Genomic DNA, 14,412 nt, shown 5'->3' on the forward strand with positions numbered 1-14,412 from the left:
TGAGACTCAGAATCAAACTTGGATATAGCACAGATATTGGAAATAACATAATTTAAAATAAATATGATTAGTAAGTTAAAGACCCCGAAGGAAAAAAAAGTAGATAACATGTAAAAACAGATGAGTACTGTAAACAGAGAGATGGAAGCTATAAGAAAGAATCAAAAGGAAATGCTAGAAATTGAAGACAAAAATTAAAAGTGACTTTCAGGGGCTCATCAGTAGATTAGGCATGCCTAAGGTTAGAGCTAGTGAGGTTAAACATGGGTCAAAAGAAACTTACTGAATTGAAAGCTACTGGGGAAAAAAAAAGAATAAAAACTCCCCAGAATATCTGAAATACCTGAGAACTGAGACAACTGAAAAGAAAGGAAAATAACATATGCATGATTGGAACATTAGAAAGAGAGGAAAGCAAAAACAGTGCAGAAGGAATATATGAAGAGAAAACTGTTGAGAACTTCCCAAAAGTAATCACAGACACAAAACCATAGATAGAGGACACTCAGAAAACATCAAGAAAGTTAAATTATAACCTCTAAACAACAATAATAACAGCTAAGAACTACACTTAGCTATATCATAGTCAAGCTTCAGAAAATCAAAGACAAAGAGAAAATCATGAAAAAAGACAGAGAAAAAAAATACACCTTACTTATAGATGAACAGGATAAGAATTATATTGGTCTTTTGATCAGAAACCATGCAAATAAGAAGAGAGTGGGTGGGGGATGCCTGGGGAGCTCAGTAGGTTAAGCCTCTGCCTTTGGCTCAGGTCATGATCCCAGGGTCCTGGGATTGAGTCTGACATCAGGCTCTTTGCTCAGTAGAGAACCTGCGTTTCCCTCTGCCTGCTGCTCATCTTGCTTGCTCTTGCTCTCTCTTTCTCTCTCTCTCTCTTTGACAGGTAAATAAAAATATCTTAAAAAAAAAAAAAGAAAGGAAGAAAGTGGAGGGAAATATTTAACGTTTTGAAAGAAAAAAACACCAACATATAGTTCTATAGCCAGTAAGATTATACTTCAAAAGTAAAGAAAAAATGAACACTTTCTCAGACAAACAGAAGTTTGAGAGACTTTATTATCACCAGCAAACATGTCCTCAAAGAAATGTTAAAAGAAGTATTTCAGGGAGAATAAATATGTTATAGGTCAGAAAGTCAGACTTACATGAAGAAAGGAAGTGTGTCAGAGAAGTAATAAATCAAGGTAAAATGAAGTTTTTTTTTTCATTTTTAAAAAAAACTGTTGAAAGCAATACTAATTACAATATATTGGGTTATTATAGTGCATTGATAAATTAAAATAAATGAATGAGTGAAAAAAGGACAGGAAAGAGGAATAGGAAATACTCTATAGTAAGATACCTGCATTATGTAGTTACTTGAAGGTGGACTTAGATTTGTTAAAAATGCATATTTGAAATTCCAAGTCAACATTAAAAATATTTTTTAAAAAATATAATTGCTATGGTAAGAGAAAATAAATGGAATCATATAAAATGCTCACTTGAAAGTGGAGAAGGCAGAAAACGAGAGAAATGAGATGAAACAGAGAACAAATATAATATTTAGGACAGTTAAACATGGTCCTTATTAATTCAATTGTGTTTAATAATCACTGTTTATATACATCAAATTAAAAGACAAATTATCAGTGGATTAAAAGATAAATATGGAATTGTATCAGTAAGATCATGGTAGCTGCTGTAGCAAATAGGCTTCACAATTTAAATGGCTTAACACAATACAAAGTTTACTTGCTCACGTAAAAGTTGATGAGGTCGTCATAGGTAGTTCCAGGCACCAAGGTCTTCCAGACTATGTCAGGACCCCAAGTCTTTGTACTGGATGGTCTTGTCGTCCTTTGTACATCTTAAATTTTGCATCCAGATGGTTCAAAGGGGAGAGAGAGAGGAAAGGATAAGAATTTATAAATGTGTAATTCACGAATCTTTCTCAAAAACATATTTTAGAATGACAACTTAATTAGAAGATATTTATACATGTTAAAAAAAAGAGGTATAAACCACCAGGATTTAGAGAAAGGTATTTTTCTGAACATCAATCCAAGGTACTTTGTTACATAAATATAAAGAACAAGCTCTAAAATGAAAGATGTAATATTTTAGATAAATTTGCCAAAGAAAACTTGAGATTTAAAAAAATGTGAAAGAAAAACTTGAATTATGTTTTAAAAAATTAATGGACAATTTCTGGAAACCAGTTTTAATAAATCATTTTTTTTTTCATTTTGGCACAGTTTTTTATTTTAAATGCTAAAAAAATGGTCCAATCTGGTGACTGTCCAAACCTAAACTCTTTTAAATAGAAAATGCTGGCTTAAAATGTTTACCTCTCTCTTAAGTTTATGACCCTTGTCTCCATTCACTTACCACATATTTCCATGTGAATGGTCAAGCACGTAATTAAATCTGTATGTCCAGAATTTAAAAACTAAATAAAACATAAAGGTCTCCACTGAAAGAACTTCCAATACTGGAAAGAGAGAATAAAGATAATTCAACCTATTCATTTAATGTCAAGAAAATGATACAACACAAAGTGGTAGAAAGGAATCCAAATATAAAAGATATCTCAATAGATGCAAATTAATTAACCATAGGACTAGTTAAAGCAAAGAGATTTTTATTGTTTATTTTTAAAAATTTGTGTACTTATTTGTGAGAAATGGAGCAAAACAATGACACAGAAAGGTTCAATGTAAACAGATAGAAAAATATATTAGAAAAATACTATATAACTATCATACCAAGCATGAAGCCAACAATCCTTTACTAATGAGAAAGAAGAGCATTTTATAATACTAAATCTATTTCCCAAGAATATGTGGCAGTGTGAACCTGTGTGCAATCAGTAACATAACCTCAAACACATGAGGAAAAATGGAAATAATTTCAAGAAGAAATTAACAAATCCACATAGAATATTTTAATACAATTTTGTGAAGTATTGGTATCAAGCATATAAATTGTATTACATATACAGACAAATTAAATAATACAATTAACGTGTTTTGTCTAATGTGTGTATACAAAATCCTTCACCCAACAATTACAGAATAAAAAGATTATTTTTTAAACACTCGTTAAATTCTACAAAAATTGGTCATCACCACAAAGATCAGTGAATGAAGCTTATATTGTCTGGTCATGGGCAATAAAGTTATATAACAATATATTTTGAATATATGAATATAATCCATATATTTTGAATTTTAAAAAAATACTCTCCAATGCAATTTCATGGATTTAGTAATGATGATGTTTAGGCGATGCTTAGATGATCAGCCAATTTCAGTAGAATGCTTAGCATGGTTGGTGTGGTGTGCCATGTGTGGTATATATACTTTATAAAACTCCAGAGGCAGGTTTCACTGCTATTATTTTGGTGATGAGGAAACTCAAGCACAGATCTGATGAAGGATGGAGTGAAGATTGAAAGGCCAGACAATTTGACCTCCAACCCTGTGATTTCAACCATGACAGTGCAAGACTGAAAAATCAAAGTCAGAGTCTAGCAGCGATGAGACGGTTACGTATCAAAACTGGTGGGAGGCAGTTGAAGTGGTTTGTAGGGAGTTCTTTCTGCAATTCAAATAATAGTGTAGAAGATACAGTAAAAATTCATGTTCCATGAGTTCATCAAAAACTCAGATAAAGAGAAACTTTCTAGCCAGGTAAACTCAGCAAAGTGAACTCAGAAAATAAAGAAGATAGAATAAAAATTAAGCCTAAAACTAAGAAACACAGACCTAAAACCTGTTTCTTTAGAAGAAGTTTCCTTGACAAAACTGATTTTAAAAAGGGCAAAAAAAAAAAAAAAAAAAAAAAAAAAGAACATGACTACATGTAGAAAAAAATATTACAGATAAGTGGTAAGTTCTATAAGGAACTTTTATACCAATACCTGGGTGAACTGGCTGTTTTTTTAGAAAACTGTATATTATCAAAATTAATTTTGAGGAAATTTTACAAACCTAATTAATCTAAAGCCTTTATAGTCACTTAATCAACAGTCAAGAACTTACCAACAAAACTGGGACAAAACCATACAATTTTTAAGTACAGGTTTTCCTAAACCTTCGAACACTTATTTCAAAAATTGAGTCCCAACTCACCAAAGGCTGAGAGAGAGAGAGAGAGAGAGAGAGGAGTGCCATATAGGCCAATCTCTTTTATAAGCGTAGATGTAAAAGTTCTAAATAAGGCCTTAAAAAAATTAACAAATAATCATATATTTCTCTAAAATACATAATATTTAATTTTCAAAATACACAGATGGGTGTTTTATAATTGACACAGTTAAATTGTTTTCAGTAACAAAGTTGCATAATGATGAAAATATTGCCAAACATCTGTTTTCAAAATTCTGTCTTGATAGCAAGAATTATTTTCTAAACCAATCATTTTCTCACTTCTTATTAAAAATGCCTCTTTTACATTGGGACATATTAAGGGGTGTGTGTGTTCAAATACTGCTAAGCAGGCATTTTTAATCATAGAAAAGTTCAGAAATTTGGAACAGTTTTTTTTTTTTCCCTAAGAGAAAAACATGTAACTCATCTTCAGATTCTCCAACTTTTTTGAGGACTTTTCTCTGAGAAAGCCAGCCTCTCTTTATGGTACTTAGGATTTTCATGTCAGCTCCTCATTTCAGTACAAATTATGGTAAATATTTTTCTACTTTCTACATGTAATGCAATCCTGGAATTAACTATAATGTAATCCCTAAACTTTTCTGACTTATAATCAGAATTTTGTAATCAGTTTTGATCTGGATATTAAATATTAGTAGATTCAGTTGCTCTCTTTATAAATTAAAAATTAATATAAAAGAACCATCTTCCTTAGCCTCTGAAATGCAAAACTCTACGTTGGAAACTGTTCTGATGAAATAGGACATCAGAGATCTTTCCACATTGGTTACATCTCAGTGGCTGCCTCTCAAGTGAGGTTTTAGGATGACTCTCCAAAAGTGGGAGTAAGATACCCTCTCTCTGTTTTGAGGAGTCACAGTTGCAACAAGAAAGGTCGGCCTATTATCCATACTGTGTGGGTTGGTAGGCAACACTATTTCCGTGTTCTCATTCAGTGAGAAATACTTAAAATATATTTTGAGTCTTAGATTTTGAGGCTTGAAATGTTTCTAAACCAAAAAATGCATTATGTTAATTCCAAAAAATTTAAATACCAATCATACATTTGTTATGAGAGCTATGGCACAGTGCATTAATTAAAAGATCACATTTTAAAGAGCAATGTTTATCTCCCTGATATGAGGAAGTGGTGATGCAACATGGGGGCTTAAGTGGGTACGAGAAGAATAAATGAAAGAAGATGGGATTGGGAGGGAGACAAACCATAAGTGACTCTTAATCTCACAAAACAAACTGAGGGTTGCTGGGGGGAGGGGGTTTGGGAGAAGGGGGTGGTATTATGGACATTGGGGAGGGTATGTGTTTTGGTGAGTGCTGTGAAGTGTGTAAACCTCGTGATTCACAGACCTGTACCCCTGGGGATAAAAAATATGTTTATAAAAAATAAAAAATTATATTAAAAAAAAATAAAGAGCAAGGTTATTTGAGGAAATTGCCTTATTCAAGCTTCAGAGATCACTAATAGAAATGTCCACTGCTCTAACATCAAGCCTCAGAAAGCACTTTAAAGAAAACATCTTTTTCTGTTTTAACGGTGGAGTCAGATTCCCTGAAAGAGAATTATATGTTAGAATGTCAATTTTATTTGCATCTTTTGGTGCTAGTATTGCAAACAATTTGTCCAAGGGGAAGAAAAGTAAAGATTGGAGTCCTTCAGTAACCCCTCTCATTAGTTCCTTGTGCAAACAAACTCTGGTTTGGTACAAAGCAAGATAACCTAATGGATGTTTTGTACAGAATGTGCAGCCACATTGTTTATGGGTTAAGTTTTATCAAATAAAATGGACCGAGAAAAGCCAAGAAAAGTTTGCGACTCTCTAAATCTCAAGATATATTTTGAACATTCCTGAAACACCCAATCTCCAGACTTTGGCTTTGAGTAGATTTATAAGAGTCAAAGGTCACAGTTCTTGCAAACCGAGGAAACAGTACATAGAGTTTTTGTTTATTTTCTGTCTCTTAAAAAAATCAAATATGGCCATCAAGGACATAACATACCAAACTCAACAACTGGTAGCAGAAGTAAGGCCTGCAGTGTTTTCTTCTCCTTGGTTATCACATGTAACAAAGACAGATGCAGAATAATTTCAGATTTCCTCTATCTTGCTTTACCCAAGTTTGCAAGACATTTGTTTGAAATAGCAGAGCGATTCTGTGAAACAAGAAGGTCAATCAATTCAGTTACTCATGAAATTAAGAATATGAACAAGATGGCATGTTGGCGATAGCAGAAAAATTACTTTGACTTCATGTTGAAGGATGTCAATTTTAGTCCTAAGATTTCTACTTGTTAGGTTTTGGACCTTCAGACAAGTTGCACAAGTTTGTGACGCTCTTTATCCCTCCTCTGTAAAATAACTGATATCCTTGTTGCCTCATAGGGGTACTGAGGGCATCCTGAGAAATTGTGAATAAGGAAATCTCCTTTTTCATTTTGTTTATTTTTGTTTTTTAAAGTTAAAGAATAATACGAATTTGAGGTCTCATAATGATATTTTCTTGCTGTGAGTTCAGCCCTGGGAGCACTTACCTGCTTTGGTTGGGTGACATGGTGAAAACCCAGAGCAGTGACATCAAGAGGAGCTACTATTATTCCATGAGCAATATTTATCAGAAAATTCTACATTCTTTAAATTTCATTTTAAAGGACCCTATACCAGTGGTGGCAAGGACTTTTGATAGCTCTATTTAATGGATATATTTAGAATGGCAGTTGCATTACTATTAAACATTAGACTTTTCAAATGAATCAAAAGTAGGAAATGAAAATATCATCTCTTTTCCCTACCTATAGTAATAAAAACAGTTCAATTTCTCTGGATTCCTAAAAGTACCCATTTTGCTTTTAATTTGAAATTCTAAGTCCATTGGACCAATATCCTCTCTAATTCTTCCTAGTAAATTATTGATTCACAAAGTTTTCTTATTGATAATATTTCGATAGAACAAAAATTTGCATGCATTTTAGGAAGATAAATTGATTTTAAGTTCAAGTAGCTAAATTTTTAAAAAAAGATTTATTTATTTTAGAGAGAGAGAAAGCCAGAGAGAGTGCACAAATCAGGGGAAGGCCAGAGGGAGGGAATCTCAAGGAGACCCTCTTTGAGCCGGGACCTCGATGTGGGGCTCATTGCAGGCCACAGAAATCATGACCTGAGCCAAAACCAAGAGTCGGATGCTTAACTGACTGAGCCACCCAGGGGCGCTGTTAATTTTTTTTTTTTTTTTAAGTTAGATGTTAATATTTGCCCAAGCTTCTGTCTAGAGTTAATACAACTTTGGGTTATACATTACTCTTATGGAAATGTTCCACTTGATTTTTAGTCTCCAATCGCCCCTTCCTCTTTTTAAGGTAAGCATATAAACACCTTCTGTTATTAGTGGCCTTAATTAGCCTTTAGTCTATTTCCTTTGGATTCCAGCTGATTGCCAGCCAGCCTGGGAGATAGAGGTTTGAAAAAAGACTGGCCTCTGATTGCAGGACTGTTTTAGGCTGCAAAAGTCTGGCTTACTCTAGATATATGAACTGGCTGTAGGATTGAGGTCCTAAAGCAGATTTCTAAGCATGCAACCAAATACTTAAAACAATGAGTGAATCCTAGAATGACTTTGATCTTTCTGAACTTGAAGTTTCCCTGGGTGAGACAGGCTCTTATCCTGAAATGCATAGCACACCATTGATTTCTCCATGATTACTTCCTGTACTGTTTTAATTAGACAACTTTCCAGAGTCAAGTGCATCCCGATTACAGGCCCCCTCGGCTGGTATTGTCTCTTGCCTATCTTCTTCTCTGTAACATCTTCATATCCTAACATCTTAGTATCAATGCCTCTTGATTTTTGTAGCTTGAGTAATAAAAATTAAAATGTTTCGGTAACATTGGATTTAGCACTGAACTGAATTTAAGTAATTTAGTGGCATAAACCATCGCCATATCCTCGTAAGACATTAAGAAAATGGATGTCAATTTTGGGAAAAAAATCCCATTTCTCAAAATTACTAAGTTTTGCCAAAAAATGAGGGACCAATAGGGGTAGGGACTATTTTATTCATAAAAAAGCCATAAAATGAGGCACCTGGGTGGCTCAGATAAGGTTAAGTGTCTGTGTTGCCTCAGGTCATGATCTCCAGGTCCTGGGATTGAGCCCCACATCGGGCTCCTTGGTCAGTGGGGAGTCTGCTTCTCCTAGTCCCTCTGGCACTCCCCCTGCTTGCTCTCTCTCTCTCTGTCTCAAATGAATAAATAATATCTTAAACACAAACAAACAAACAAACAAACCATGAATTGTGTTTGGGATACCTTGATCTCAGAGAAGGAAAGTCATCCTAAAACAATGTTTGTTCTCCAAAGGCCAGAGGTAGTTCTGAATGGCGAGGGTTAACTCCTGGATTTTAGAGGACATGCCATGTGACTGGGGAATTCTAGTTTCTCACCAAAAGAGCAGCTCTTTAAGTGGTCTAAGTTTTTGTTTTAGGTCCCAAAGATACAAAGCTGAATAAAAACTATCCCTTCTCTAATCTGTTTTTAAACTGTATGGATGCAGCAAAGCGTTAATCTTTCCTTTGCAAATTCCAGATTCCTAAATAATCATGGCAGTGGGGGAATGTATAGGCCAGTTTTCCCCTACCATATGGGTAATTATTGTCACGGTGCTGTCAGCCATATATTTGGTAAAATTTTTGAACCCGCAAACAAAAGTCTACTTACAAATTCTCATTCAGGGAATTAAAAAAAAAAAAAAAAAGTATTTTTTTTCTTCTGGCTCAAATCATCTTTCTGGATCCAGGGAATATTCCACTCAACTATGAATCTCTCTTCATACCTTGGACTCTGTACTCTAGAAGTTTCAAAACATCTTTGTTATAGCGTTCATCAGTTAACATTTTAATTCTTTATGCAGGTGCTTTTTCTTCCATGAGACTCTGTACCCTTCAGCTGTACAGACCATGTATTGATTGTCATTGTTTTATTTTGATGGTTTCATTATAATGTCAAGTATACATACAGGGTGGACTATTTTATAATAGATATAAAAAGCTTGACTTTTTTCCCATTTAGAAAAAATTATGAGGAACCTATAAGTTGTTACTTTTTCTTCACACATCTAGTTATTGATAGTTCATTAGGAAAATTAGCATTTGCTTTGTGAGGGGAGGAATGGCTTTGGTCTCTGAAGACTCTCTTTCATACTTTTCTGATGTCAGCACATGCTCTTCAGAATTTTCCCAAATCAAGTAACTTATCTTGAATTCTTGGTTTGGATAGTAAAAGATTAATGTGCAGCTTTGTATGTGCATTTTATATTGCGATCTTTTTCCTTGGCAGTTTTTAGTGAGCATGAGCAGGAATAAGGCACAAGTGTGATTACTGGGTCCCGATCATTGCTTTGCAGAGATTATTTTATTGACTTTATGAGCTGGATACTGTTTTAATACTAATTTTATGGGTGGGGAAACTTTGAGAGATTAAATAGTTAGCTGGTAATGCAGCTGGTAAGTGGTGGATGGCAATGCAGCCCATTCTTTTTAAACAATCAGCTTCGCTTCCCTTAGCCACTATCCATTTGTGTTTCTCTTGTTGCTCCCTACACCCCCCAAAATATTGACCTCAAATGTTATTCTACCTGTTGCAGCATGGAGCAAAGGTCTTAGAAGATCTTGGTGTGGACAGAGTGCACCAGGGCTTATCCTTATGGGTAACTAGGAGTTTTGGGCAGTTTTCAGGATCATGGAGGGCTCCACTTAACACCGAAGCCAGTGTACACAACAACGGGAACACACCTGAAGAAGGTTTTCTGTCTGTTGAAGTGACCTAGTTCAAGGCTCTGGGCCACTGATGATTCTTCTCATCAGTCAAATTCTAAATTTCCCTTTCTGAAACTTCTTTTGGGCCCATTTGAAGTACTCCCTTCCTAGTGTTTTATGGAGTGATATAAACTGCAAACTCTTCAAAGCAAAGCTGATTCGTACTTTTTTTTTTTAAGCTTTTATTTATTTATTTGACCGAGAGAAATCCCAAGTAGGCAGAGAGGCAGGCAGAGAGAGAGAGGAGGAAGCAGGCTCCCTGCTGAGCAGAGAGCCTGATGCGGGGCTCGATCCCAGGCCCCTGGGACCATGACCTGAGCTGAAGGCAGAGGCTTTAACCCACTGAGCCACCCAGGCTCCCCTGATACGTACTTTTTAGGTGACGCTGTCATTATAATTATTTTTGTTGTGCTAACTGGAATTTTCTTTTAAAGAACTACTTATCCCTGTTGTTCCTATCTTACCTGCCAATTGTCAGAGGACCAGATAAATTCAGTGTTTAGGCTTTGATATTCACCATCTATTTAACAAGGGACTATCAGGAATTAGATTTCTGGTATGTGATGAGAACTATATGGTAGGGCTGGGCTATGTCAGATTGAACAAAGAATTTCCTTTCTAATTCTACTATGCATGAATAGCAATCAGTAAGTATTTTGGGGAACCCGTGCTTTGAAGAATACAAGAAATGAATGACAAGATCCATGTACACAGGAATTTATTATGAAGAAAGGATTCTGACAAACTCTGGTCACCAACAGTCAAGAGGCACATTTTTGCTTTTGTAAACTGAATGTGAAAAGATGACAGGAAATAGTAGTTGAAATTTGTAATGAGTGGTGGTGTTTGAAAGATAAAAGCTTGGAACGTTTTTACTTTGGTGAACCTACAAAATGCTGAAGGGCCTAGTGGAATTGCAAAAATCAAATCTGCAATTTGATTCTCAGTGAAACACATTGCAGGGGCTCCAGGATCTGCGATAATTAATAGAAATTAATCTTAAACTTGCTGACAAGGAGTTTCCAAGGAGGCTGCTGACATTTCTTGGTGCCGTGGAAGACAAAGTTGACAAGTAATAAAACTGAAGTTAATTTGACCTGCCAACATTAGAAAAGGATACTTATCAAATAGAAACAATTACTAAAGTATGTATAAAAAAACAGCCACCATGGATTTTTACAAATAATAGAAACAAACCAAGCAATGGAAATTTTCACAAGTGCCTCTTTAAAAGATATAGATAAAACTGTTTTGCATGTTTTCTTTTTTAAGTATTTAATTTAGAGGTTTATTTACCTTATTGTGTAACTCGATTTTACTTTTGACATAAAAGAAGGTGAGTTAGCTTTTCTGTATTGCAACATTTTTTGTTGTTGTTGTTAAATTTGCAACATGTAATTTCAGTTTAGCTAATTTATAATTACAGTTTTACTACTTTATTGCAGTGTTTTATTTCTAATATAATGTGCTTCTATATTAAAGGGTGATACGGTGCACAAAATGTGTTAAGCATATAAACTGAAGGCATAATTTGCTCTTGACCTTGGATCTTGGTAGTTTCTGGAAGACTAAGGAGAGAGGTTTTTTCTTTTTTTCCTTTTTTTTTTTTTTTTTTGTGGCCACTTGGGAGACTACCAAAGACATTAATATTAAAACTAGACTGGAGTAATTACCATTACGTTTATGTTAGAGGTTAACATTTGTGTTATTTCCTCTTATTGCCTGGCTTTACAGAATGTTATGCCCCACTGCTTTTATTAAATCCAGGTAATAGAGGAAATAACAGTGTTATTAACCTCTAACACTGATGAAAAATTAGTTTTAAGTAAAACATGGTTTAAAATCAGGGCAATTGTGTTAGTCGTCTAGCTGGTTCCCTGATGAAACACAGTAAGGCTTTGTGTACTCATTGTGTCCATACTTATTATTATAAAAGTAAAAACAGAGTATAATATGAAATAAGTCTCTGGGGGGAAGGGATTAGATTTTTAATATATACTGTACTCTTATAATCAGTGGTATAGATTTGTAAGACATTACACAAATACTGATTTTGAAAAGTACAATTTTTCTATGATTTGAAAAGGAATTAGTTTTGATGACTTGGCTATTTTTACAGAAAAGCGCTTAGAAACGAATATGTAATAATTGACCTTATGAGAAGTCTCCAATAGGTTGCTTCTAAACAGAAATGTTTTTATACTGGGTATGACCACAGAAAAATTCTCTTTTCTGTGCTTTGTTAACTTTAAAACATTAAGTTCAAAAGTGATTTTTGATATGTAGGCAGAGCGATATCTTGCCTCCTTGGTTATTCAATATATATAGATTGTTTTGCTGGAATGTTTATTCTATGGAGAACAAGGAAAAACTGTATTAATTATATTATTTTACACAAATGCGGAAATATAGACTTAATACATGAGGAAATAACTTACTGTTGGAAAATATTCTTTGTAGATAAGTTTGGTTTCATACCCTACTGATTAGTTATAACCTGAATATAATTTGTATTTTTTGAGTCATAAATATTTCATTTAAAATTAATATCAAAGCAAAATATTTACTTATCAAATAAAGCACATATGTATCTAAATAACTAAACACTTTTTTGATTATTTGGTTTTTAAATAAATCTTTCTGCCTTAATTTTTATTAGTAAATTGCTAAATTATTTTTATATTTTTCACTTGTGACATAAAATGTATCTTTGAATTGTAAACATATTGTTTTCTAAACTACTCAATATATTTGCTACTTAGATTTTGAAAATAAAGAAGTAGTAAGAGATTTATTTTTATTCTACTATTTTTAGATTAAATATAAAATTAAAATAATTGATTAAAACAGGTATCCTTATTGAGAGAAAACGTTTTGTTTTATTCAAATCTATTCAAAAGAGTATGTGGGAGAATATTAATATATTGGAGAGCTTTTTCTGTGAATTAAATGAAACCATATATATGAGAGTGTTTCTAACTGTGCAAATATGAAATGCATAACAATATTATTCTCATGGCTTAGAGTAGGAAATATATGTACACATCATAATATTCATAGCATTTCTATAATATATATTTGTCTAATAGAAAATAATTTTTAAAAAGTAAGGGCTGTACTTCTTCATATTTAGGTAAGTATACATCCCAGGTGCATGAGCAATCCCATGTGAAGGCTCAACAACCCGTTTACCTTTTAAATTAACAATCACTTCAACGGTTAATTGAGTCTTGCTAAGCCAATAAATTACCCTTCAACATGACTGACTGGAAGCTTAGTTAGTATCCACAACAAGTCTGCCATTAATGAACTCATTCTCCAACAAAAAGCAAAGGAGGCATCAACCCCGAACTGTGGATGTGTTCGGTTCCCTCATTCTAAACCCATTAGTACACTGTATTTTCCCACTTAGAGAAGCTTTTGTACACTGAGTATGTGGCTGTTTAAATGCCCCAGCGGGGCATCCAGAGGCTGCAGAAAAAAGGAAAAATTATTTGGAACAATTTGCATTCGTTCAAGGGCAACGTTACGCATTTTACAGCTGGTTTATTGCTATTCTTGGGCTGTTGTAGCTGTCTTTCATGTCAAAAGTCCTTTCCTGCTTATAGATCATCCGGAAGCATTCTGCTGCGTGCTGTTTGCTTCAGTTCCTTCAGGGCTCCAGGCCTTTGATCACGGATACCATTTGCAATCTGGTTAAAAATAGGAGGCTGCTGAGATAAGCCTGAGTTCTGACGGGGAGGAAAGGCTCTTTTCTTTCTTTTCCAACTTTGTTCTCTTGTGTTTTAGGATGGGAAACACATGATCCTAGAACAGAGGAATAGTGCTCAGGAGTTAGAACACGCTCAGAGGTGTAAGAACTTGAAAGGTGAAGAAAGTTCATTAAAGGGTTCAACATCAAGAAACCAGACTTACCGTTTCAGTAAGTTACAAGTTTTAAAAGAAACGAGCGTGTCTTTCTCTCTGGGTAGGACCCAAGTGATACTCGCCTTTCTTACCTTTAAGATACACCACTTGTCGCACAGTTTTCTAGGTTCTGCTTCCAAGTATGGCTTTTAAACTAGGGGACTATCTTTTTAATAGGGGAAAAATTATGATGACGATTGCTGTTAGGGAATCTAACATAAAAGGGCAATACTATCATTGAAATTGCAATTTGATAATGATCATTGTTAGGGGAAAGCTGGGGTAAAAAATGACTCATATTTTATCTTTTACATTACTGGTCGTTTATCAACACTTTCTTACATTTGTCCACTTATTGAAAACAAATGTATGAGGATTTTTTACACATGTTTTTTTGTTTAGTTTCTCTAAGAATTTCGATTAATATCATTTTATCAATTTCATGAGATAGGGAGATGAGGGCTTTGATGACTGTTTGCTTAAGCAACAAATCAAACAAGCCATGAAATTAGAGATTTATTT

This window comes from Mustela nigripes, chromosome 1 (genome assembly GCF_022355385.1).
Source record: "Mustela nigripes isolate SB6536 chromosome 1, MUSNIG.SB6536, whole genome shotgun sequence".
Classification (NCBI taxonomy): domain Eukaryota; kingdom Metazoa; phylum Chordata; class Mammalia; order Carnivora; family Mustelidae; genus Mustela; species Mustela nigripes.